The sequence below is a fragment of the Lycium barbarum genome, chromosome 10, assembly GCF_019175385.1.
Source record: "Lycium barbarum isolate Lr01 chromosome 10, ASM1917538v2, whole genome shotgun sequence".
Taxonomy (NCBI): domain Eukaryota; kingdom Viridiplantae; phylum Streptophyta; class Magnoliopsida; order Solanales; family Solanaceae; genus Lycium; species Lycium barbarum.
The window spans coordinates 109,757,895-109,785,495 of record NC_083346.1 but is presented as its reverse complement, the minus strand read 5'-3'; the positions used below and the strand labels follow the sequence as shown (position 1 = coordinate 109,785,495).

Genomic DNA, 27,601 nt, shown 5'->3' with positions numbered 1-27,601 from the left:
TTCACTCATTATTTTATGTGTCAAGTCTTTATGTTAGTTAAAAGTGATTTTTAATCTTAGTTTTAGACGAAATTCAAGAAATAACCTAAATTCATTAAAATGAACTCAAGAATCTATATACATATATATATATATTATGCTTCAAAAAATTAATTTTAGTTAACCACACAAGAGATTTTAAAGACAACTCGATTTTGGTCGATAACGCCACCTTCATTTTCAACCTTATATGACACCATGTAACAATTTTTACTTTCTATATTTATAAGCTCATATTTTGGAAGTTCAAAACAAATAGAGAGAAGAATACGGAGAGGAACATATGACGTGTGATATGTTTAAATGTAAGACCTAATAAATGTTTCGGTAATAACAGATAATTTTGCCCAAAATCACCTAAATTAATGTATACGGACAAATAATGTAAAAGGTACTCCTCCAGTCCACGTTGTAAGTATTTTTAGTTTGAGCACACCTCCTTAAGAAATCACTCACCTCTAAAGACTAAGAAGCATTTTTACTAAATTATTCTTAATTAAATATAGTACCAATTTAATTTGAGCTCTTGGTTATATAAAACTTTACTTATCTACATAAGGATAAATTTTACAAATAATTAATACCTTTTCAATTATGTAAAAAGTTATTTATTATGGATTATATATAAACGTTAAAAACTCCACATACTCCCAAGTAAACTTATACTTGAGATGAAAAACAAAACTTCAGCAAATTTCTAAAAGATTGGAATTATTTTTAAGCTTTTAAATGTGATTCTAACAATTGTAATAAAAAATGCTTTAGGAATAGAAATTTAAGCTCGCTATATTACTTCTACAGTCGAGCAATTTTAAAGGCGGCCTCAAAAGGAGAAGTTCCCAAATGTCATATATACTGTGGCTCTTTTGCATGTCATCTCTTACAATGAAATTGTCAGGCATTAAAGATGGTCTTATTTACAAATAATAAGACAAAAAGGCGAGGGCAATAATAGCCTGCAAAAGTAGAAATGGACATGAGACCCACCACAAGAGATCATTAAAAGATTACACAACAAACCAACAATAAATGTCCACCCAGAGTACTCTTCACAAGATGAATTGAGGAAACAACCAAAAGCAAATTTACAACATTCACGTGTAAGCATAAAACATTGAAATTCCCATTGAGCCCCTATGAGGACGACGATCCTTATTAGAAAACTCATGCTTCTATTATAGTAAAAATAGAAACTAGAAAGGATTTGCCCGTGAAAGCACCGGCCCAACCTCTATAGCGAACATGATTTTTTCTTCTCTAATTTTTGTTGTCATAAATGAATAATGAAGGAATAAATTTTAAAAAAATAATTATTTTCTCATCAATTTTTGTTATTACTACAACATATTTTATACTTTTTGGGAACACATTAATATTTTTTAGTGTGATGGCCTTGTCATTGCTTGATGTTTAAAGGGAGCCATGCTTTTCCAGTAAAAAAACGTATAGGGAACGAAAGGCTTTCAAGTGTCATTATATCTTTTCTCTCACATTTGCAAGAGCACATATTGCATTATAGCAATTAATTGCAGTGGAATTGAAATTTGATTCAGTTAAAATAATTGTAATTTTTCAAAGAAGAATAAAAAAAGTTCTAACGTGAAATCATAAAATTGGTGACGTTGTGCACCTTCTACGACGTCAGTGGTGAATGGAAATACTATATCTGGGACCCACGCGTTAAAGAGAATAGCAAACAGATGCGAAGCGAGGTCAGGAAATGACTGCCAAATGGGACCACCACAAGTGCACTTCTTTTGGCAGCAATACAAGGAATTAAGACAAAGTATTAAGGGCAAATTAGTCAATTCAGCTGAACGGGAAACTCCTCCATTAAGGGTAGTTTTAGCCCTCCTTTTGCGATCTATATATCTATATAAAGCTAAACATAAATAAGGTAATATGACACCTCTTTATAGCCTAGAATACTATTTATCTTTTTTCTCCTTTTTTTGAAATTTTTCTCAAATTATAAAATGACAAAAAGTATATATAATTCATTTATTTTTCACTTTCCATATTTAAAAGTCTGTGCAGGAATTGATTGCTTGTAGTTATGTTGCATTATATTGGAGAATCGCAAACATCATCAGCTTTCAACTAGTACTAATCATGCCTGCCTCCATCATCTGACGGTTATCTTGTAATTACTACACATTACATAGTAAACATCAATTATAGGCATGAACGCTTAAGCTTTCACATTCGGAAGCCGTTATCTTATATGTGGTAAACACCAATCAAAGCTTTGTCACCAACGATCCTTTTATCCCTATAAATTCACAACCCCTAACCTCAATCATTCTACTATTTCAATTTTCTTTCTTCTGTACTTGCACGTAGACGGTAGACTCATAACTGGTCATTGTTTTTCTGCCAAATTAGTGATGGCCCAAGCCGACATTCTCAAGGTAATCTGGATTAATGTTGTGTTGTCGTTAAAATTCGTCTCAAGAGCTTTACAGAAAAATGCAGTAATTTGTTTGGTTGGAGATTTATGAGCTTTTTGGTTGGGGTAGAATATGTAATTTAGATTTATTCTTTTGACAATATATATTTTTATGGTAAAAGTTATTGATATTAAAAATAATTAGATTCTTTGTACGAATCTGTTTGTTCTTACCCTCTAATAAATTTGTCTAATAACACTACCATCCTCAGTGTTAATTGGAGATTATGAGCAGAATTTGTTAGTGTCAAGTTTTTATGATGATAATTTTACTTGTGTAGGTATAGTAATTAAATCACACAAGGAATATATGTGAGCCCACAAAACAGCTCCAACAAAATGGAAGCCCACATAACAGCCCCAACGAGCTGGGTTCATCGAGAAATGGCTTCCTAGCCCCAACGGTGCAAACAGCAGTACTCTTCAGCAGTACAAAATATTTCAAGAAAGGAAAAGATATCTGGACAATAAAGACGCAATATTCCAGCAACATCAAATCGTTTCAAAGAAGGAAAGCCATCTCCACCATTAAAAGGCATATCTCATGAAGTGTAATAATTCTGATGCTGCCTTGACGCACAAGGAAAGCAGTAAAAGCTCAATCTTATTCTTGTAAATAGGATCTTTAATTCTATTTCCAAGGATCAAATCTTTTGGGTTGATCTCTCTGCATGAAGAGCCTAAAACATTATAAAAAGGGCTACTTCACAAACACAAGATTTATGCAACAGTCTCATTACCTCTATTGCTCTGCTTTACTTTTTAATAAACATGGTTAGTCTGAGTGATTTATAGTGTAATAAGAGAGAAAGGAGAGTTATAGTTTTTGAGGCTTTGTATAAAAAAGAATAAGAGTGTAGACGTAGGAACTTCATTCAAAACTTTCATTGTACCAAACTTTATAAAAGAGCTGCAGAGAATATCCTTGCAACCCAAGGGGATTGGACTAGGATTCACATTGAATCTGAACCAGTATAAAATACGTGTGTCATTTATTTTCTGCACCTTACTTTAGTATCCACTGAGTAGGTAGTCGACTAACAGATCGAAAATTTTTAACAATTCACCCCCCCCCCCCCCCCCCCTCTTGCACTTTCAATTGGTATCAGAGCAAGGTCTCACTTTCAGTGCTTAACCACACGTGAGAAAAGATCAAATGGTTGGATATCAAATTCCTGGAGCAATATTGCAAGATGGTCACTCCACAACAAGACCTTCATACTTTAATGGTGAACACTATTGCCACTGGAAGGAAAGGTTTAAAATATTCGTGCAATCAACTGATTATCAAGCCTGGGTCGTAATTAAAAAAGGACCTAAACCCATTCCCAGAGCGGACACTGAAACAAAGAAGATGCAGAAACTTCAACAATTGATCTAGAGTCACACGACATTACTAAAGAACAACAAAAGACACTGCAAATAAATGCAAGGGCAATAGCCTTGCTTTGCTGTGCAGTGAGCGGAGAAGAATATGCAAAAATTTCAAATTGTGATATTGCCAAAGAAATGTAGGATAAACTTGAGGTCACTTATGAAGGAACATCAAAAGTAAGAGAAACAAAAATTGATGCTTTAAGACACGATTATGAAGCATTTATGATGAAAGACGATGAGAACATCGAATCAATGTTCACAAGATTCAGCAAGATTATTGGAGAACTCAAATCGCTTGGAGTAACCTATACCAACTCACAACAAGTTAGAAAGCTTGTTAGAAGTCTGCCAAAGACTTGGGAAACCAAAGCCATTGTTCTTGAAGACGGAAATCTGGATAAGTTCACCTATGATGAATTAAGAGGAAATCTAATAGCTTTTGAAAAGAATCATATACAAAGATACCAGAAGGATGAAAAGAAGAAAGTAGTCGCTTTCAAGGCTCAAGTTGAAGAATCTGAGGATGATTTTAAAGAAGAAGAAGTAGCTATGATTTCGAGGCATGTGATAGAGCCATGAGAAGATCAAGAAATAACAGAAAAGGAAGCTCAAACTTTAGAACAGGCAAGACCCCCATTGGACAGCAAAAGAATGACGAAAAATGTTATGAATGTGGAAAATATGGCCATATTGCATCTGAATGTCCTGAGATAAGAAAGAAACCAACCAGAGGTTATCAAAAACAAAGAGCCTTCAGCAGTTCGAGTGAAGATGAGATCTCAGATGAAGAATCTGAAGAAGGTGAAAATATGTGTTTCATGGCTCTCGAAGGAGGCAGTAAGGTAAGTTCTCATTCCTGTGCTAAATGTGAAGAAACTCAAGAATTATTAGATCAAACTCTTATAGACCTATATAATGTCTTTGATGAATATGGAAAACTGAAGAGAGAGAAAAAGGAATGGGAATCAAGATTAGAAATTTGCGAAAAAGAAAAAAATTCAATTCAAAATGAAGTTTACAATTTACAATCTATATTAGATATTTTATTGACACCTTCCAACCATAATCATGTTAAGTCAAACCAATCAACTTATACATGTAAGTTCACTGCGAAAAAGGTTGTGCAAATAACTAGCAATTTTGAAGGAAAGAAAACTGGTTCTTTAAACACTGATAAGTCAACTAGAGCTCTTAAAAGGACTGAAAGGAAATCTGGAATGCATAGTTCAACCGATTCCTATATAGTGGAAAGAAAACCTTTTCAAACATGTTTTTGCTGTGAAAAACTCGGCCATAACTATTATAACTGTAGATTTCGATTTTCAACTGCACCTGGTTGGATATGGAATCCCAAGAAAATTAAATGTTTTGAAACTAACTATCAAAGACCCAAGAACTCTTGGGTACCTAAACAAGAATAAAAATTTTGTCTTGCAGGAACACCACAAGAAAAAAAAAAAGGAAAAATGGTATCTAGATAGTGCGTGTTCAAGACATATGACAGGCGACAAAAGTTTATTCAAATCAGTCGCTGACTTTGATGGAGGATTGGTAACTTTTCGAGACAATTTAACTGGAACGATAATTGGTATTGGTACTATTGCTTTTGATATTACCTGTGGCATTTCAAATGTTTGGTTGGTAAAAGGACTTAAGTATAACTCGTTAAGTGTAAGTCAGCTACATTCAGATCTTGAGATAAGATTTAGTAAATCAGGTTGTGTCATAGAAGACTCCTCTGGGACAAAGATTCTTCCTGGAAGCAGAAATAAAAATGTGTACACTCTGGACTGTCAAAAATCCTAAAGGTCATATATGCCTGACATCAATGGGAGAAGATCCGTGGATGTGGCACAAGAAGCTTGGGCATGCTAGTATGCGATTAATTGAAAAACTAGCAAGATATGATCTTGTAATAGGATTGTCAAAACTCAACTACACAAAATATCACTTATGCGATTCGTGTCAAAAAGGTAAACAAACTAGAAACTCCTTTAGTTCGAAAGATATTGTGTCTACATCAAAGCCCCTGCAATTACTTCATATGGATCTAGTCGGTCCTACTAGAACCACTAGCATTGGAGGAAAAAGGTACGCATTTGTTATAATAGATGACTTCTCTCGTTTTACTTGGGTAATATTTCTTGCTCATAAAGATGATACCTTAAAGAATTTTAAAGTTTTTTTTGTGAGAAAATTCAGCGTGAGAAAGGATATTATATCACTTCCATTAGAAGTGATCATGGAGGAGAATTTGAAAATAAAGCTTTTGAAGAATTCTGTAATGATCAAGGATACACACACAATTTCTCCTCACCTCGATCTCCGCAACAAAATGGTGTAGTTGAACGAAAGAACAGAACCCTTCAAGATATGGCAAGAACAATGATCATAGAAATAAGCATACCACATCACTTTTGGGCAGAAGCGGTAAGTACAGCTTGTGATATTTTGAACAGATGTCTAATTAGACCAATTCTTAAGAAAACTCCGTATGAGCTATGGATGGGTAAGAAACCAAATATTAGCTACTTTCATCCTTTTGGATGTAAGTGTTTTGTTCACAATAATGGGAAAGAAAATCTTGGTAAGTTTGATCCTCAGAGTGATGAAGGTATATTTCTTTGTTATTCTCCTACTAGTAGATCTTATAGAATTTATAACAAACGTACTTTATCTATTGAAGAGTCTATTCATGTTGTATTTGATGATACTAATCACCTGACCGAGAAAAGGAAAATTGCAGATGAAGAAGACAGTCAAACACTTACTGCAGTGGTTACAAAACCCACTGAAGAAAAGGCACCCTGTGAGTCGACTTCTGATGCACCTCAGTCGACTGATGTTACTATTGGAACAGTTCCAAACGAATGGAGAAGTGAACCTGATTGTCCAAAGAAATTTGTTATTGGAGACATCCATGAATGGAGGAAAACTAGAGCATCTAGTAAAAATAATGTAAATCTTGCTCTTATTTCTCAATACGAACCAAAGAAAGTTGGTGATGCCTTAAAAGATGAATACTGGGTCAAGGCTATGAAAGAGGAACTTGATAAATTTGAAAAGAAAAAAGTGTGGAATCTAGTTCCCAAACCTGAGAATGCTTCAATCATTGGCACAAAATGGGTATACAGAAACAAGCTAAATGAGGCTGGAGAAGTAGTTAGAAACAAAGTCCGACTCATTGCTCAAGGATATTCACAACATGAAGGTGTTGACTATGATGAAACTTTTGCTCCTGTTGTCAGGTTGGAATCCATTAGAATTTTTCTTGCATATGCTTCTTTTAAAAAATTCAAACTTTTTTAAATGGATGTCAAAAGCGCTTTCTTAAATGGGTTCATTGAAGAAGAAGTGTACGTCAAATAGCCGCCATGTTTTGAAAACTTAAAATTTCCCTATCACGTCTTTAAATTAAGTAAAGCTTTATATGGTCTTAAATAAGCACTTAGGGCATGGTATGATCGCTTAAGCTCCTTCGTGGTAAGTCATGGATTTTTTCGAGGTAAGATCGATACAACTCTTTTCATTAAACGATACTCCTTAGGAAATCTCATTATACAAATATATATTGATGATATTATTTTTGGAAGCTCTAACCCTTCTATGTGCAAGGAATTTTCTGATCTTATGCAAAGCGAGTTCGAAATGAGTATGATGGGAGAATTAAAATTCTTCTTGGGACTATAAATCCATCAAACTGACACTGGAATATTTATATGTCAAGGTAAGTATGCTAAAGAACTCGTTCAAAAATTTGGGATGTCTGACTCAAAAGCTATGGGAACTCCAATGAGTCCTACTTGCTCTCTTGATAAGGATGAAAAAGGAAAACCTGTTGATGAAACCAAGTATCGCGGTATGATTGGATCACTGCTTTATCTAACTGCTAGTCGACTAGATATTATGTTTAGTGTGTGCAGGTGTGCTAGATTCCAAGCTACTCCAAAGGAATCTCATCTTACTGTTGTTAGACGTATCATTAGATACCTTCATGGAACAACTAACTATGGTTTATGGTATCCTAACACCACTGATTTTACGCTTGAAGGTTTTTCAGATGCAGACTTTGCAGGTGATAAAGATGATTGAAAAAGTACCAGTGGTATGATGTGGCGTGATTTTACGCCACAATCGATGCTTTTTAACTATAAGTTTTACTTGTTTTTAAGCAAGTCTATGTCATTTTACATAGTTTTTGTCATGTTTCAGGTAATACGAGGTCCCTAGAGCCTAAGTGTGGAAAACAAGCAAAACAGTTGCAAAACTGGAAATAACTGGAAGTTCTGGAAAATACCGTGGAAAAATACACTACGCGATCGCGCAGAGTACCCACGCGGGAATTGCACTCCACGCGTTCGCTCTGTAATGTAACGCGACCGCGCCCACGCGCGTTGTTAATGACACGCGACCGCGCAGGCTCGACACGCGATCGCGATTAAGGGAGCAGGGGAGCTAACGTCATCCACGCGATCGCGCAGGCACATGGCGCGATCACGTTGAAGGATTTTCGGAAATTTCGACCAGAACTCGGATTTTGACGATTTCTTCCATTCCAGTTCATATAAATAGAAAATTAGGGCAAAAACATTATCATCTTTGGCAGCTCCCACAAGTTGGAGGCTAGGGTTCCTACAAAAATGTTCTCACTTCTTTTTAATCCTTGTTGATGGAAATCTCTTGGTGACAATTAAGATTGATGCTCTTGTTGTGCTTATTTATTCATTTTCATTGTTCTTAATCAAGTAAGTTTTTGCTATTTTAATTATTCTTGTTCATGAATGTTTTCAAGGGATTAACTAACCTTTGAACTCGCCCATTTACTTTGTTTGAAACTCGGAAGAGGAAAAACGGAGTTGGGATAGGATAATTAACATGAATTTGGGGCGTTAACCCTCATCTAATGGAAGTTGACCTAGGAATAGGCAATACAACTTGTAGCCATATTCGGGTGTTCTTAATGCTCCTAATTGCTTGAGGGATCTTCAATTGGGTAGTCTAGTTAATCTTCGGAAGAAGTTAATTTAGAGTCATTATCCGAGGCTAAATAACATAAACTTGCTATTATTTACAATTCGTGAAATAGATTGGATCGTTACTTGAGAAGTAGTTTCCCTCCTTCCATTCTTGTTGCCATTGATCAATTTACTTGCTTTCTAGATTAGAATTTATATTTCCGTATTTTATCAAAACCTTAAAAAAAACCACCATTGATGTGTTCGGGCATAGCTATTGTTAGTGATAATTCCTAATCTGCTTAAATCACCTACATATTGTTCTCTGTGGGATTCGACCCCGACTCATAGTTGGGTAAATTATATTTGCATACGACCGTGCCCATTCTAATTAATAGGGTGGATTTGGACGTTATCAAAAATGGCGCCGTTGCCGGGGAAGAATTGGTGTATTTTGGCTAATCTAGGAAATAAGCTAACTTGCTTTGATCCGAACCCGTAAATATTTGTGTAGTTGTTTTCTGTGTTTTATTTTATATAAAAATAAAAATAAAAAAATGGCATCTTTCCATGAAAACTTGTTTAGTAATGACTTTTATTGTGAGCATGGTCAAATTGGTGAGTTCAAATTCATGATGGAGTGTCTACTAGGTGAGGGTAATGAAAACCAAAAAGCTTTTGAAGAGTACTTGGAAACTAGTCTCCAACTTGGTTTGATGAAAGAAGAAGAAAATCCTCCACGGGCAAATCATTATGAACTACCCAATGCTCAAGATAAAAGGGTAAATCATGAAGATGAGTTTATTGGGAATGCCAAAGAAAAAAATGAATGGGAGTCAACCATTGTTCTGAACAATATGGTTGGTGTTGACCCCAATCCGAGGGAAAAAGTGAATGTCATAGTTCAAAAAGTTCAAGAGCCTTATATTCTGCAATTTGAAAATTCAACAAGGCAAAATGACATTCCTCACTTGAAAGCCAAGAAGTGTAGAATGAACAATATTTTACTTGGCGTGATCAGATATTTACCACCCCCCACTGCTCGTGGTCACAAACTTGATTCCAAGTTAGGTGCCCAATTCAAAAGCTCCAAATGGCGAGAAAAGCGGTAAAGTTGGTAACCGTCGTGCCGCGATTGATGCGTTCGGGCATAGCTATTGTTAGTGATAATTCCTAATCTGCTTAAATCACCTACATATTGTTCTCTGTGGGATTCGACCCCGACTCATAGTTGGGTAAATTATATTTGCATACGACCGTGCCCATTCTAATTAATAGGGTGGATTTGGACGTTATCAAAAATGGCGCCGTTGCCGGGGAAGAATTGGTGTATTTTGGCTAATCTAGGTAATAATCTAACTTGCTTTGATCCGAACCCGTAAATATTTGTGTAGTTGTTTTCTGTGTTTTATTTTATATAAAAATAAAAATAAAAAAATGGCATCTTTCCATGAAAACTTGTTTAGTAATGACTTTTATTGTGAGCATGGCCAAATTGGTGAGTTCAAATTCATGATGGAGTGTCTACTAGGTGAGGGTAATGAAAACCAAAAAGCTTTTGAAGAGTACTTGGAAACTAGTCTCCAACTTGGTTTGATGAAAGAAGAAGAAAATCCTCCACGGGCAAATCATTATGAACTACCCAATGCTCAAGATAAAAGGGTAAATCATGAAGATGAGTTTATTGGGAATGCCAAAGAAAAAAATGAATGGGAGTCAACCATTGTTCTGAACAATATGGTTGGTGTTGACCCCAATCCGGGGGAAAAAGAGGATGTCATAGTTCAAAAAGTTCAAGAGCCTTATATTCTGCAATATGAAAATTCAACAAGGCAAAATGACATTCCTCACTTGAAAGCCAAGAAGTGTAGAATGAACAATAATTTACTTGGGGTGATCAGATATTTACCACCCCCACTGCTCGTGGTCACAAACTTGATTCCAAGTTAGGTGCCCAATTCAAAAGCTCCAAATGGCGAGAAAAGCGGTAAAGTTGGTAACCGTCGTGCCGCGACGTTAACTTAAGCGCTTGGTGGGAGGCAACCCATCGTTTTTAATTTTTTTTTAATCATTTTTGAAATTTGATTTTTTAGAACTGTTTAGCTTATGATTTGTGACTAATCTACAAAATTTCAAATTTTTTGGAATTGTTTTGAGCAGGTTGGGTTTTCAGAACAGCCACAAATCAGTAGTTGCTGGTTTCTGTAATATGTTAGACTGGTTTCTGTGCTTATTTTCTGAATCTGGAAAAATAGGGGCAAATTTTACTCTTCGTGATCGCGTAAAAAAAAAAAAAAAATTTAACGCTACGCGATCGCGCGGTAAGGACACGCGAACGCGCCGAAGCGCGTGTCCAGTTATCAAAACAGAATTAAAAAGGGCAAAACGGCTTAACCCCCCATTTCCACCCCTCATTTCCTTCACTTTTTGTCAAAAATTCTCTCAATTTTCTCTCACATTCAACTTCAATTTTTAAGAAGAATTCTTCAACTTGCAACCACAAGGTATGTGATTCTTTCATTGTCTTGTTCCTACGGTTGTTTTTATCATCTTTCGATGTTAGAAATTGTGAAAAAAAAAATTATATTTTTTTACTTGTCTAAGCATGAAAATATGATGAAATTGTTGAATTGGTTGTTATATAAAGTGTTGTTTGTTGATTGAGTGATGTGAGTTGAGAGTTGGGTGCTGATATATGAAAACAATGGGGCAAAATACAAGCTTAAAATCGTTGAATCGAAGCCCCAAAAATCATGCACACCACCTGTTTGTGAAAATGTTTTGAGAAATCTGAAACGAGTCAGCGCGATCGCGCCTATATAAGACGCGATCGCGCTGAATAAATGGCTCAAATTGCGCGAACGCGCATATACTAGACGCGATCGCGGTTAATAAAGTGCTCAAATTTGCGCGGTCGCGCCAGTTCCTTGCGCGATCGCGCTGAAGGAATGTCTAAAATTGGCGCGATCGCGCCTGGTTGTCACGCGATCGCGCTGAAGGAAATCCGACAGTTCACAAACAGAAAGCTAGTACAGAGCTGCCCAAAACTTTGACAACCAATTTCTCTGGCCTAGTTACCTCATTATACATCATTTTAGGTATTCATATGCATTGTGTTTGTTTTGTAGGTACTTAAACTCAAAAAAATGGCTTCATCATCCAGTGCTGCCCAAGTACCCTTGATTGAATATTATGACACCACCACCTTCCAGTCAGCAAAATGTTCGAAGCTATATGATAGACAGCTGGGAAAGAGCTTCATTGAAGAGAGGGGCTTTGTAACAGAAAGTTTGGAAGAAAAGATGCCCGAGTTCTATGGAAAGTTGGTAACAAGCGGTTGGATACGCTTTACAGATGAACCAATCAGGGAAAATCATACCCTGGTGCGGGAATTCTACGCAAATGCTGCAGAGGCAGACATTACACATAGGGCAATTGTCAAAGTCAGAGGTGTGGATGTCCTGTGCAATGCCTCAAGAATCAATGCCTATTATAATCTCCAGGATGGTGACAACAGCGAGATGGCACAGATGTACGAAAACCTGCGGCAACAATGGTTTGTGACCCACCTTCACGGTGGGGAACAACCAAAGTGGCTAAACACAATGCAGAAAAGGATTGACTCTGCAGAGTTCACCGCTGAAGCCAAAACTTGGCTTGATATTGTCACATCCAGGGTGCTGCCTTCAAAACATGATTCAGAGGTGCCGCTTGAGAGGGCTAAAGTAATTTGTGTTGTGATGGAAGGATTGCCTGTTGACGTGGGGAGGCTCATTATGCAGGAAATTCGGGAGGTGGTGCTTGAACGGACCAAGAGCTTATTCTTCCCATCATTGATCACTTACTTGTGCTCCACTGATGGAGTGCCCACAAGACCAGGCGACAGAGAAAAAGGGCCTGCTGGACCGATTTATCCGTTGAAAAAGAGAGGGCCTGGTAATGTACAGAAGAAAAGGAAGATTGATATAGCAACATCATCATTTGGGCAGTTCACCTCTACTGCATCAGAGGCGACTGGTGGAGCATCTGCTCCCCCCATGGCTATACCAATTTTGCCACCACTGCAAGAAGCCGCCAGGCCTTTCCAATATATCTCCACCCAGGTCCATGGGGTGGACAATCGGATTCAGCAGCTAGTGGCTAGTCTCCCTTCGGGCCCACATGGAGAAGGCACATCTACAGCTCCCTCTGTTCCTATTGTTCCGACATTAGCAGGTGTGGTGGAGGACATGAAGCATATCAAAGAAAAGCAGGGAAAGATAGAGAGGAGGCAGAAAAAGGCAAGAGAGCACGCCAAGAAGCAAAGCAAATTTCTGAACAAAATGATGAGCATTCTGAGGAGTGTATGCGGAGCACAACATGAAGAGGAGGAAAATGAGGACGATTTTGTCCTGCCAGAGCCCAGCAGCTCCAGTTCAGAGGGTGAGCAGAGATGACCATTAGCACGCAGTGCTAGGAGGTATGAAAAAAAAAAAAAAGTTTTTCTGTGTTGATGTACTGCAGTGAGGACACTGCAAGTTTTTTTAGTTAGGGGTAGGAACCTCCTCGGCTTTTTTTTGCCAGAGTTCTTTTCCTGAGGGGGGTTTTATTTTGTTGAAACTGGCATGTTTAGGATGTTACTTAGGTTGAATAGAGTAATTTTGTTTTATTTGGTACTACTTGGTAACTAATGGCATGTATTGTGTTTTGTTGAAATTTTTAGACCCCTCGAAATTTTGAAAAATGCATACTTAGAACAGTTATTGTCTGACATGATTGATTCTTTATATGACATTATGATTGTTGGGGTGTTGTGTGTGATGAATTACTACTTAGGAGGTCACAAGTGTAAAAATTATTGTCCTTATGCCTATGTGTGTGTGAGTTGTTAGTTTGATTCTGTTTATGCATGTATAATCTAGAACTTCCCTGGTTGGTCTTGTATGAAATCCGAAAGTTAGTTTGGTTGTGAGATGATCTTAGGCTTTCTTTGTTGAAATAGTCACTTTGCCTAAATAAGCCTTACCAAAAGTGTTAAATACCCTTAGTTTCCCTTTTGAGCCTTTTTAACCTTTTTCTTGGCTAGCCAATTATGAAACCTTACCCTTTGTGAAATTAATCCATCTTCGCACCCGTTCCCTCCTTGATGCTACTAGTTAGATGAGGCAAAATGCCTAAGTTGGGGGTGAACTAAATGTGGAGTACATGTTAAAAACATAAGTTGGGGGTGGTGGAGTTGCTAGTGGAGATTCGATGTGGTAGTTGCGTATATATATATATATATATATATATATATAAAAAAAAAAAAAAAAAAATCACCAAATTGTTGAAAAAAAAAAAGATTTGTAAGTTGGTTAGAAGTAAAACCACATCGAGGTTGAAAACTGAAAGAAAATAAAGGGGTGAAAAGAAAAGAGGCGAATTAAGGTGACAAGATGTTGTAGTGTTCAAGGAGGGTGAGTCACTAATATCCAAAAAGTATCCGACCCATCCCTAAACCTACATTACAAGCCGAAAAAAGTCCTAATGTGATCACAACCGAACGAGCCTAGGATGAGAACATAGAAAATAAGGGCAAGCCTATGGTATTTGCATGTGTAGATATGAATTTCTTTGTGAGTGTGAGTGTTTTTCTCTTCTCTTTCGTCTTCGTCCCATTCTTGTCGTATATATGTGTGTTGGGACATTCTTTGGTCTATGTGAGGGCATAAGGATGAGAATTGAACAAAATAAAGTGACCGCCTAAAGTAGCGTTTGTGTGCACCATAATATGTTCGATAATGTAATGTCATTCATTGAAGCTTCATTGTTAGTCGTAGTGTTCTTGAGTTGTGCATATTGCTTTAAAGTAGGAAGTTGGGGTGGTCGTTTAAAGGAAAACATGCATGCCGGTAGTTCAGAGTCAAAACCAATGTAGACATTGTTATTCTATAATATCTAGGTGTTAGATTGAGTCATGGTTTTGTATGGCTTGCTTGAGGACAAGCAAATACTTTAAGTTGGGGGTGTTGATGTGGCGTGATTTTACGCCACAATCGATGCTTTTTAACTATAAGTTTTACTTGTTTTTAAGCAAGTCTATGTCATTTTACGTAGTTTTTGTCATGTTTCAGGTAATACGAGGTCCCTAGAGCCTAAGTGTGGAAAACAAGCAAAAAAGTTGCAAAACTGGAAATAACTGGAAGTTCTGGAAAATACCGTGGAAAAATACTCTACGCGATCGCGCAGAGTACCCACGCGGGAATTGCACTCCACGCGTTCGCTCTGTAATGACACGCGATCGCGATTAAGGGAGCAGGGGAGCTAACGTCATCCACGCGATCGCGCAGACACATGACGCGATCGCGTTGAAGGATTTTCGGAAATTTCGACCAGAACTCGGATTTTGACGATTTCTTCCATTCCAGTTCATATAAATAGAAAATTAGGGCAAAAACGTTATCATCTTTGGCAGCTCCCACAAGTTGGAGGCTAGGGTTCCTACAAAAATGTTCTCTCTTCTCTTTAATCCTTGTTGATGGAAATCTCTTGGTGACAATTAAGATTGATACTCTTGTTGTGCTTATTTATTCATTTGCATTGTTCTTAATCAAGTAAGTTTTTGCTATTTTAATTATTCTTGTTCATGAATGTTTTCAAGGGATTAACTAACCTTTGAACTCGCCCATTTACTTTGTTTGAAACTCGGAAGAGGAAAAACGGAGTTGGGATAGGATAATTAACATGAATTTGGGGCGTTAACCCTCATCTAATGGAAGTTGACCTAGGAATAGGCAATACCACTTGTAGCCATATTCGGGTGTTCTTAATGCTCCTAATTGCTTGAGGGATCTTCAATTGGGTAGTCTAGTTAATCTTCGGAAGAAGTTAATTTAGAGTCATTATCCAAGGCTAAATAACATAAACTTGCTATTATTTACAATTCGTGAAATAGATTGGATCGTTACTTGAGAAGTAGTTTCCCTCCTTCCATTCTTGTTGCCATTGATCAATTTACTTGCTTTCTAGATTAGAATTTATATTTCCGTATTTTATCAAAACCTTAAAAAAAACCACCATTGATGCGTTCGGGCATAGCTATTGTTAGTGATAATTCCTAATCTGCTTAAATCACCTACATATTGTTCTCTGTGGGATTCGACCCCGACTCATAGTTGGGTAAATTATATTTGCATACGACCGTGCCCATTCTAATTAATAGGGTGGATTTGGACGTTATCATGGTACTTGCCAGCTTCTAGAAAAATCTCTTATTTCCTGGAATAGCAAAAAACAGGGATCAGTCTCTCTATCTACCACTGAGGCTGAATATATTACTGTTGGTCAATGTTGCACACAGCTAATTTGGATGTCTTATCAACTAAGTGATTATGACTTGTTTGTTAAACCTGTAAAAAATTTCTATGATAATTCGAGTGTTATCTGTCTGTCCAAAAATCCTGTGCATCATTCTAGGGCCAAGCATATAGATATTAAGCATCATTTTATCAGAAATCATGTTGCTCAAGGAGATTTTGAAATAGTTTTTGTTAACACTGAAAACCAGCTTGCTGATATTTTTACTAAACCCCTTCTTGAGGAACATTTCTGTATGCTAAGAAGATCTTTGGGAATTATTGATAAATCTGTCTAAATTTTTAACAATCCGTGCCAAGATTTTCGGCTACTCAAATCTTTTCCATAAATTGTATTCCCATCAAATTTATGACAATCCCATCTTCCCATATTTACTTTTTACGTTTCCCATAAAACCTTTTGTTTTACCCGTATCCCTATAAACCCTTTCCACCTTTCCCTTCCAACCCTTCCGTCCGTCTTCTCATCTCTTCAATGGTGAAAAACGTGAAAACCCCTACTCTCTCCACACGTCAAAGCTCAAGGCTCCAGGAAATGGGTAAGACTCTCTCCTTTACTCCTCATGACTCCGTCATCTCCGGTGACCCTCCTTCCTCTGACGACTCCGACTCTGTTCCCATTTGTAATCTTGGAAATCAAACCCTTTCTGAGGCTGCATGCTCTACCTCCTCCAAGAAACTCAAAACAATATGTGATAAACCTCTTGATCTTCGAAAAAAATTTCGGGATGATCATCATCAAGTACTGTTCTCGTCTCTTAAGGACAAAACCATTGTCGATCTTGACCTTATGCTCTCTTTAAGTTGTAAGGTTAAACAATTATTTGTCTATCAAGGATGGGAATTTTTTTTTAAAACCTCTCTTCGTGTGTATGAAATTCCTGTGCGTATGTTCTATGCCAATCTTCGGTCTTCTAAAGCTAATGAACTCGAAACATTGGTTCATGGCACTCACATTGTGCTAAATTGCAGTGTCCTTGACTCTATTTTTGGTTGCACCTGCTCTGTTTTTTCCGAACTACCCAAAAACTTTTGGCTTGGATCTCTTGAAGTGTCTTTTGACGATGTTAAGAAAACCCTTTCAAATTCCACCTCCGTTCCTACTCAAATTGGTCCGTCCAATATCTCATTTGAGGCTCGTGTGCTTGCTCATATGGTTGCAACTACCATTGTTCCTCGTGTTGGGTCCTACTCTACTATCTCCCAACGTGATGCTATTTTTGCATTTTGCCTTCTTACAAGAAAATAAATAAATTTGTCCTCCATCATTATCAATTACATGATTGAGTGTGCTTCAAATCCTTCTAGTCTTCCATATGGTATGCTTATCTCCCGCATACTAGAAGTCCACAAAATTGACTTAGTCGACTATCCCATCACTCTAGTTAAGCAATGCTACAACTCTAGGACATTTGGTAGCATGGGATATGTTTTGAGAAATGATTCCTGGTTGTTAAAGGACGTCTATGAGGCATCTCAACCTGGTCCCTCCACCAAAGGGAAAAAAACAGATCCTTCTGTTGTCTCCACTGAATGCTATGAAGAATTTCTCGCCAAACTTTCTTCTATGGATGAAAAAATTGAGTCCATCAAAGAGTTAATGGCATCCACATTGTTTCAAGTAGATAAGATTCATGATGCGAATAAGGAAACAGGTGCTGATGTTTCTAAGCTGCGGCTGAAATTGGATGTTGTTATTAAGGAAGCGGTCAAACTGTCCGCCAAGCTTCAAGCCAGTGTTGCCGCCATGCCTGAACGTCTTAATACTCCGTTGACTGAAATGAAGGATGCTATTGTGAATACATTAGCCTACTTTATTCGTCGTCCAGTCTTCCGCCGCTAAGAATAGTTCTTAGTTGGTTGTTTTTTTTTGAACTGTTTAAACAATGTTTTTGTGGGACTTATGTTTGGTTGTGCTGCTAGTTGCTATTTGCTATTTGTTCTTTGGTTTAGCCTGTTTTGTTGTGTTGGTTGTTTGCTGTTTCTTTGCTTTTGTTTTTTTGAGTGATGCCAAAGGGGGAGAAGGACAGTCAACTGCTCAGGGGAAGCCTACAAGGACTAGTCGACTAGTCAGAGGGATCCTCCACCCATTTAGGGGGAGCATCCGTTATAGGGAAGTTGACTACATATTATCTAAAATTGTCATCCTTAAAAAGGGGGAGATTGTTAGTGTCAAGTTTTTATGATGACAATTTTACTTGTGTAAGTATAGTAATTAAATCACACAAGGAATATATGTGAGCCCAAAAAACAGCCCCAACAAAATGGAAGCCCACAGAACAGCCCCAACGAGCTGGGCTCACTCGAGAAATGGCTTCCCAGCCCTAACGGTGCAAATAGCAGTACTCTTCAGCAGTACAAAATATTTCAAGAAAGGAAAAGATATCTGGACAATAAAGACGCAATATTCCAACAACATCAAATCGTTTCAAAGAAGGAAAAGTCATCTCCAACATTAAAAGGCATATCTCATGAAGTGTAATAATTCTGATGCAGCCTCAACGCACAAGGAAAGCAACAAAAGCTAAGTCTTATTCTTGGAAATAGGATTTTTAATTCCATTTCCAAGGATCAAATCTCTTGGGTTGCTCTCTCTGCGTGAAGAGCCTAAAACACTATAAAAAGGGTTGCTTCACAAACATAAGATTTATGCAACAGTCTCATTACCTCCATTGCTCTGCTTTACTTTTAAATAAACATTGTTAGTCTGAGCGATTCATAGTGTAATAAGAGAGAAAGGAGAGTTATAGTTTGTGAGGCTTTGTATAAAAAAAAATAAGAGTATTTTGAGTGTAGACGTAGGAACTTCATTCAAAACCTTCATTGTACCAAACCTTATAAAAGAGCTGCAGAGAACACCCTTGCAACCCAAGGGGACTGGACTAGGATTCACATTGAATCTGAACCAGTATAAAATATGTGTGTCATTTATTTTCTGCACCTTACTTTAGTATCCACTGAGTAGGTAGTCGACTACTGATTTAACTTAGTCGACTAACAGATCGAAAATTTTTAACAATTCACTCCCCCCCCCCCCCCCCCCCTCTTGCACTTTCAGAATTTGCTTTTTTTTTTTTCCTCCTCTCTTTTCAAAATATGAGCAAACCTCATTTCCGTAGTTGTCTGTGTATTGCTTTTAAGCACGTTCATGACTGAAATCTTTAACAATAACCCACGAGGATAAAAGTCAAATTGAATGTTGATTACGATCACGCTCAAATTATTAAATAGAGAGCAATTTTACATGTAATTGAGGTACACAAGGATTGAGAAAAATAAGGATTTGATATAAAGCCAAAAATATCTATAACTGAAGTACGTGCGTGTTACACAGAAAATTTTATTGTAAGAAAGGCAACAAGTTGAGGAAAAATTGAATAAGATAAATAATTATAGTAGAGAAAATATAAACATAGGTGTGACGTTATATTTTTCATTATTTTTCTATTTATTTTTTTGTGTATGTTCTTTATCTATTAGTTTTATTATAATTTTTATTTTCGGGGAATATAAAATAATGTTAATTTTATTATGAAATAAGTGTCAACGATTAAGTAACATAGTACTAAGAGAGCCTTGAGAGCGAGAAGGAAAAAGCGTGCATCACCACATCTTTACATCCCCGTATTTTTATATTACTATCTTTTTCTCTTTTTCATTATTTTTTATTTCCTCTTTTCTTAATCAGGTTCGCGTATATTAAGTCAAATGATCATATTTGGTTTGGAGCTTTGAGAAACATTCTTTCTATAATTCTATCAAAGAATTTCGATGCATGTTAAAGATTTAGTTTCCTTTGATTAAGAATTAAGACATTATTAGATAGACCTATTTTGACGTATTTTTCTTAATCGCGCGAAGCGCGAGCAAGTATACTAATTTTTTAAAACATAAATGCATTTGTACACTTCTGTAAATTCAATGAATACTTAGCTTTTTTTTTTCCAGTGTCCAAAGAAACATTACATCTGCTGTGTTATATGCATGGAATACTTAATAAGTGATGTTTAGACATTTTATATAGCGTCAGTATGAGAACTTGCACTCTATGTTTCATTAATATCGAGTTTAATTTACATGCACCATCAAGGTTCTAACAAGTAACAAGTAACTTATCTTTTTTTTTAAAATACAAGTTCACATTTTAAAAAGATTTATTTGTAGGTAGAATTTAGAGTGACCTGATAATATACAAAATTTCTTACATATTAATTACTTAAACCCTGAAGTATCTATACCATTGGGTTACTTATTAAGTAGTTATATGTAGATTTCTTGATAAAATATTAGTGATTGGTAAGTAAAATAGGATGAGGTTTTCAGATTATGTAAGCTAGGTCGATCTATTTTAACCTAATTTATTTAAGGTGCCGTTTGGTCATAAATATCAAAAAATATTTCACTTTTTTTTTTTGAAATTTTGGAGTTAGAGTTGTGTTTGGCCATAGTTTTTAAAATTGTAATTTTTTGTGAAATATAGTGTAAAAAAGTGAAATTTTTTTGAAAAACAAGTTTTTCTTATTTTTGGTATTCCGGAATACAACTCCAGAAAAAAGTGAATAATTTTTATGGTCAAACGCTAAAAGTAAAAAAAGTGAAAAAAATTCCGGAAAAAGTGAATAACTTTTATAGCCAAACGCCCACTTAGTAAGTAGTATTTGTTTTAATTTTGGACCGTAAAATTATGGACGGATTAAATCATGACCTATTTCCTCTATAATTTATTTTTAACCTGCCCAAATTAAATCCGATCGCCCATTTACCACCACGCAAACTCCATGTAAGTACGTATTAGTAACAAATGTGTTTAATTTCAAGAAAATTTCAGGTCAACTTCTTGTTCTCACCTACTAGCTGGTCAGAATGGTTCACAAAAGGTCTGGCAATTAGTTCTTGAAGCTCCATGTCATTGTCCAACATCAAATCAACTGCTGCAGTTTCCTGTTCACCCAGAAGAATCAACAATCAGAAAATAAACTGGCAAGAGGTTGGGTTTTAAAGTAAAGTTTCGATCTCCTGATTAGATGCGAATTCATGATTTAAGTTTTATGAATTCAATCTTTAACGTTAATACTTGATGATACCTAAGTTACATGGACTCGCCATTTTGAGGGCCGTCCCCGTCCAGGATATGGACGGGTGCGGGTGTCAAAACGGCAAACGTTCTGAATGCGATCAATCATATACGGATACTTTGACCGGAGTCCGTCGACAAATTTGGTGGAAAAATTTGAGATTTTGATTTCTCAAAATTAAAAATAAAACAGATTTAAAATGACATACATTCAATATTATAGTACTTTTATTTCATATATGTTGCTTCATGTTTCAGATAAACCAAAAAGTACTGTTATTTCATATACATGAAAGTTTTTCACAAGAATCTCTCTCAAAATTTGTAATATCTTTATAGCTCTATTTTTTATATAATTTTGAATTTTCTTAGCTGAATCTCCGCACCCGTATCCATAACCGGATACGCACCCATGAATCTTAAATTTAGATTTTACCGAATCTGACACTCAAAATTAAAAATAAAACGATCAACTGATTGATGGCACTTTATTATTACTGTGCAGAATATATACGTACCTCGAAAGGAGATCGGCCGGTGGCACGTAGGATTCCGGTTTCTTGGATAAGCAAACGCAACCTGTGCCAGTTTGATGTTGGAACTGCTAAAACTGTCAAGAGAATTGCAGCTTGTATCCATCTAAGTCAATTTGCCTAACCTCTACTTTTTAAGTAAGAAAAAAACTGGAGGTTCAAACTAGCGCCATGCATTTTAGCAATAGTCCTAAACTTTTTCCCCTTTTTATAAAGAAAGTCAAAATTGGAGGGTCAAACTAACAATCTACCCGAACTAGAGGGACCAACAATTCAACAACATCCTAATTCAACGCGTCTATAATCTATTTTTAGAAAGTGAATAAATAAAAATGCGCATAGCCAATCCCCATTAAAATTTTTAGTCCAATAAAATGAGTCCACAACTTAAATAGCCCAAAAAGTATTAAAAGGTACCAAAATACCCCATTAAAAAAAAGTTACCAAAATGCCTTTTGCGCGCTAAATTAGTGCCCAATAGGAGTATAAAAACATGGACCCTTGTCTTCCCCACCCGATGATTGCCCCAACCTTAAAAAAAAAAAACGCCATTTCAACCAAAAAAACATGATCCCACAATCAAAAAACATCCTTTTCGTGTTATTTTTTTAACCCGAAAGTCAATATTCTTGGTATATTCAAGGTAAGGAATAAGTTTCAAAGCTTTGATTTCGGAATAATGCAGCATAGAACTCGATTTCAAAAACTAAAAACCACCTTCAATCTAGGTATTTCACGACGAATTTTGTATTACATTGTTAGATATATTACTATGCTAAGCATGATTGTTGTGTAATAGTTGCGGTTTACGAAAACATATTGCACACTTTTTTTGTGCGCAAATGGGCAGTCCATTGCCATTTTTTCATTTTTTAATTTTTTTATTAATTAATTGTTAATTATTTGTTAGGTAATTGTTTATTTGTTAATTTTTTATTAATTAATTCTTAATTGTTTGATGACTAATTGTTTATTTATTGATTATTTATTTAGTATTTCATAATTGTCGGATTAGCTAATTGTTTACTTGTTAATTAGTTATTAATATTTGTTAATAGTTTCATTAATTAATTGTTTATTCGTTAACTATGTGCTAGCTAATTGTTAATTGTATGATAATGAATTGTTAATCTTTATATTTTTATTTATGAAATATTTGTTAATTTAGGATTGAACATCCTTAGTTTAGGTTTGAACATCCTTAGTTAAACCTTAATATTCTTAAGATAATATTTGTTAAAACGCCAGGTACAAAACTTACTGCGACCTCGGATACTGCCCCAGGTACAAAACTTACTGCGGCCTCGGATACTGCCAGGTACAAAAACAATTGTTCGTCCGCCTTCGGTGTATGCAACAAAGGTGGACTCGATAAGTATTCCTTCAACTCTTCCACAGCTTGTTGACACTCTAATGTCCAAGCGAAGTCATTCTTCTTTTTCAGCAGTGAAAAGAACCGATGACTTTTATCGGAAGACCGAGAGATAAACCTGCTCAAGGCTGCAATCCTCCCGGTTAACATTTGCACTGCTTTCACATTATCGACCACCTCAATATCTTTGATGGCCTTAATTTTGTCCAAGTTGATCTCTATTCCTCGATTTGACACCACGAAGCCCAAGAACTTGCCCAAGCCTACTCTGAAGGCACACTTTTCTGAATTCAACTTCATGTTGTATTTGCGAAGTATGTCGAAGGTTTCTTGCAAATTCTTTAAATGGTCCTCTGTTTTCAGGGACTTAACTAGCATATCATCAATATAAACTTCCATTGTTTTCCCTATTTGTTCCTTGAGCATCTGCTTAACTAGGCGTTGATAAGTTTCTCAAGCATTTTTTAAGATTTGACATGATTCCGAATCAATTACAACAGTTGTTTGTCCAAAAGAAAGAAGAAAACACTCTAGAAATACTCTTGCAGAATCTTTTCAGGTCTAAAATAGGTTTATTAGCATCATATAGTTTCTACTAAGTGAAAGGGGCACATTTTAGCCACTAAGAATCGACTACGGTTATTAGAAGTTACTATGATTTTTGTAAGCAACCTACGATTTGGATGAAATTATCTTGAAAATTGATGAATTAATTCTTGAAACTTATCGTTGTTGGCATTTAAATGAATATTAACAAAATTATAACATCATTATTGATATAAATAATAATATCAATGAAATAATACAAGTCCTTCGCTATTAATCTAAACATTACAAGTTGGTCGCGTAATTATGTCACCTATTGCAATAAAGACAAGAACAGTTCACATTGATTACGTGTAATTATGTCATCAATTTCAATATAGTTCATATGTAGTATAATATCCATTTGCAACATGACTAAGAAAAATATGTGATGTTCACATATAGTTATGTCATAATTTCCAAGTTGTTAGACATAACTATGATCATCACAACTTTTTCTTTAACGTTACTCATTAATAATCATTATTTTAGATTATTATACTGTTGTTTCACTAATTTCATGGTAATAACGTATTGTTTAGTTATGAATATAAGTTTTCTAATCTAAACTTAGTTCACTTCTTATTAAAATATCATTTCTGGTTCCAAAAACAAGTGTTAGGTTGTAGATTCCAATAACATGTAACTGGCTTATTAGCAGAGTACGCAAGTGTGGTAACATAATTTTTTTGAGGACCCCATTCTCCTATCTCAAAGCATCTCATTAACTAGTTTCAACTACTATCAGTCTCCACTTCTTGAGAAGGCCAAAAGGTATTGCTAGGATTTGATTGGTAATGACCTCTTTGTGGTAAAGACATGAGACAGACTAAGTGGTACAAGAACATTCATGAAGGCATGATTAGTAGTGAATGTATTTTTGTTGTTGGTCTAGGCATAAACTTTACCCTTTTATTTTGCTTTTAATGAATGTCTTTTGCTAATAATAGTTCAATAGTCTATGCATAAACATTATCTCGTCTATAGTTTGGTTATAAATCTGAAGTGTTCATCTTCAACCTCAAATCTGAAATGTTCATCCTTTACCTTAAACTCAAATTTGAAATTTTATGTAAAATCACCTTTAATCTTTTCCAAAATTGCTTAAATTTGAGATTGAAACTCCTCAAAAGATCCCCAACAAAACCCAATAATACCCACTTAAAATTAGTCACTCCTTCATAAAATTAATTTTTCAAGTTTGAAGATCAAGCTTCAACAATGGCTATCCTCAAGCTCAAATATGAAATTTAATTCAAAATCACCTTAAATTTTCTTGAAACTCTTTAAAATTTGAGATTTAAACTTATCAAAAGATCTCAACAAAATTCAACAATACCCACCTGAAATGAATCATTCTTTCGAAAACTCATTTTTTCAAGCTTGAAGCTCAGAGTTCCAGCAATAGCTGTCAACGAAGTATATTTCAGATGTAGCTGGAAAAAATGTGGGAATGAATTGAGAGGGGAATATAATTTTTTTTATAAGGTAAAAGATACTAATATTTTTAGATTTTTATTTTGGTTTATTTTTATTTCTTACTTTAGATCAAAAGTGTATTTTTTAAATCTTGGAGGCTGATATGAAAGCTTCAAATAGTTATAATTTTATTTTTATTTATTTTTAAATCATTGGATGAAAGTATATTTTTTAAAACTTCAGGGTTTGTTTTGATGATTAGCTAATTTATCTCCGCTCAATTAGCACTAATCCTTGAAAAAAAGTCATGCCACCTAATAATTAAACCTTAGAATCCAAAATTCTAAAAAACACTTCTTTGAATCCCGCACCAAACTTCCCCAAGTAAGACAACAATTGGACAATTGGTAAGAAGTTTCATGGATGGGAGTATCCCAATTCAAAAGCAACATGTGAAATTACAAAAAATATAAAGTAAAAAGGACAAAACAATCTGACGAAAACGAAGAGACTAGCAGCAAATCTATATATTATATAAAGCTAGGCATAGATAAGGTTATGTGACACCTCTCTAAGGCCTAGAATGTTATTTATCTTTTTTCTCCTTTTTTTAAATTTTTCCTCATTTTAAAATTAATTAAAAAGCAAAAAAATCACTCTCTTAATTCTATTAATTACACCTCTTAATTCTCTTAATTACACCTTTTGCAAAATCAATAACGATGCAGTGTGTGATAACCGGAAGTAATGGCTTTCAATGGGGGGAGGAAGAGGAACGTGTGCATTAAAAAAATAGGGAACTAATTGATATACCATCATAATGTCAATTTAACCGTCGTAAGCATACTTTTCATTAGTTGAATGGTTGCAACTTGCAACAGTTAAATTGTTTATATTAGAGGAAAACTAATAGTTTGTTTACATGTCAATTACTACTCCTCTATTCATTCATATTTTTTAATGTAAAAATTTAATGGTCTTTACTCTCACAACTTTTTATTATCATAACCCCTAAATAATTTATAGCCATGTTCATGACACCATTTGGTATTCCATATTGTAGTCTTATAAATAGAGACATTGTAAACTTTGTTGCAAAAAGAAATGATCACATTAGTTAAGAATATCACTCTTTTTGAATATAGTGATATGATAGTAGTACAAGAACAACCGATTATAGTAGTACTGAGGAAGATGAGGGATTTGATGAGTCAAAGTATGAAGCTCACGAGGAAGGCGGAAGTAATGGGGAAGAGGAGGATGATGGCCGAAGGACGTTGTTAATGGTGGGGAAGATGTGTAATATCTTAGATATATTTATATATGATTTCTTTCTTTTCCCCCATGATACTTGCTCCTTTTTTGTTTATTTTTTGGGTTTGTTGGGTATGATGAATTAGAGGGGAGCTAGCTTTAAAACTCAAATGGCTTTTGCACTTTTTGTTTTGATGTTATTGTTGCTTAATGATAATCCACTCTTTAGGCAAAAAGAAAAAAAATGTAGAAATGTTGCTCTAATTTTCCTCCCCCTCTTTTTATGCATGAAAGTAGAAATGCTGCAATATATTTGCACATAAACTTATGCAAAATTATAATCTTATCTCAAAATTTATAACTTATTCGATTTACAAAGAACCACACTTCGTAAAATATCATGCAATATATTGTTAATGATTGTTTCTTTTCTTTATTTTACACACATTTATCTTTTCTGTCACTTTTTAATTGTTTTTTAGTTTATTTCTCATTCTTATTTTGAGAATTTCGAAAGTCATTCTTTCTAACTTGTGGTACTTTTTGTATTCAAGATCTTTTATGTTATTAAAATAAGAGAAAAAAAAACTACTAATTAACGTCTTCACTCTTTCCGAACAATTAGGGAAGCTAACTATCTATGGTTAAAACGGTGAGAATGTCTACTCTTGTGAAGATGAGGATTAACTTTAGTCATTATCGTCACCATTATTTATGAGCAAGAACCCTCACAAAAGCAAAAGACGCTTTCTTTTTAATCTTTTCATATGTAGCAAGATTTGTATAATTCAATCTAGACAAGAAGCTTAATTGGATGAGTCAGCATAGAGATAGGTTTAATGAGCATAACTCTAACATTCGATTAGTTTTAAATTTGAAAACAATACACGTATAAATTGATCTATTTTTTATTTTTTATTTTTCAGACACACACACTTAAAGAATAAGATTTCAACACATTTTAAAAAAAAATGATTTCAATATAGAACTTGTAAATTCATTTTACAAGGGTACGAGGTGTTGGTCTTCCTATTGATTTTTTGTTTCTAATAAATTTTGTAGCTTCTCAATAAATGGCTAATAATAATTTAAGTATTTTTATTTTTGAGAATTAATATGTTTATGATGCAGAATAAATTAAAGTATTTCTGAATATCTATTTTTTCACGACCGCGCGAAGTGCGGACTGTTTTACTAGTTAAGAGGAGAA

The 27,601-nt window shown here is 35.2% G+C and overlaps 1 long non-coding RNA gene across 1 annotated transcript; it reads right to left on the bottom strand.

The window, feature by feature from the left end:
- Positions 1 to 755: 755 nt before the first annotated feature.
- On the bottom strand, positions 756 to 21,923 carry LOC132615053 (uncharacterized). Its single transcript, XR_009572537.1, has 3 exons — positions 21,747 to 21,923; positions 21,002 to 21,095; positions 756 to 995 (listed from the first exon to the last, which is right to left on the bottom strand). It is a non-coding gene; the product is annotated as an uncharacterized LOC132615053 (long non-coding RNA).
- Positions 21,924 to 27,601: the final 5,678 nt, after the last annotated feature.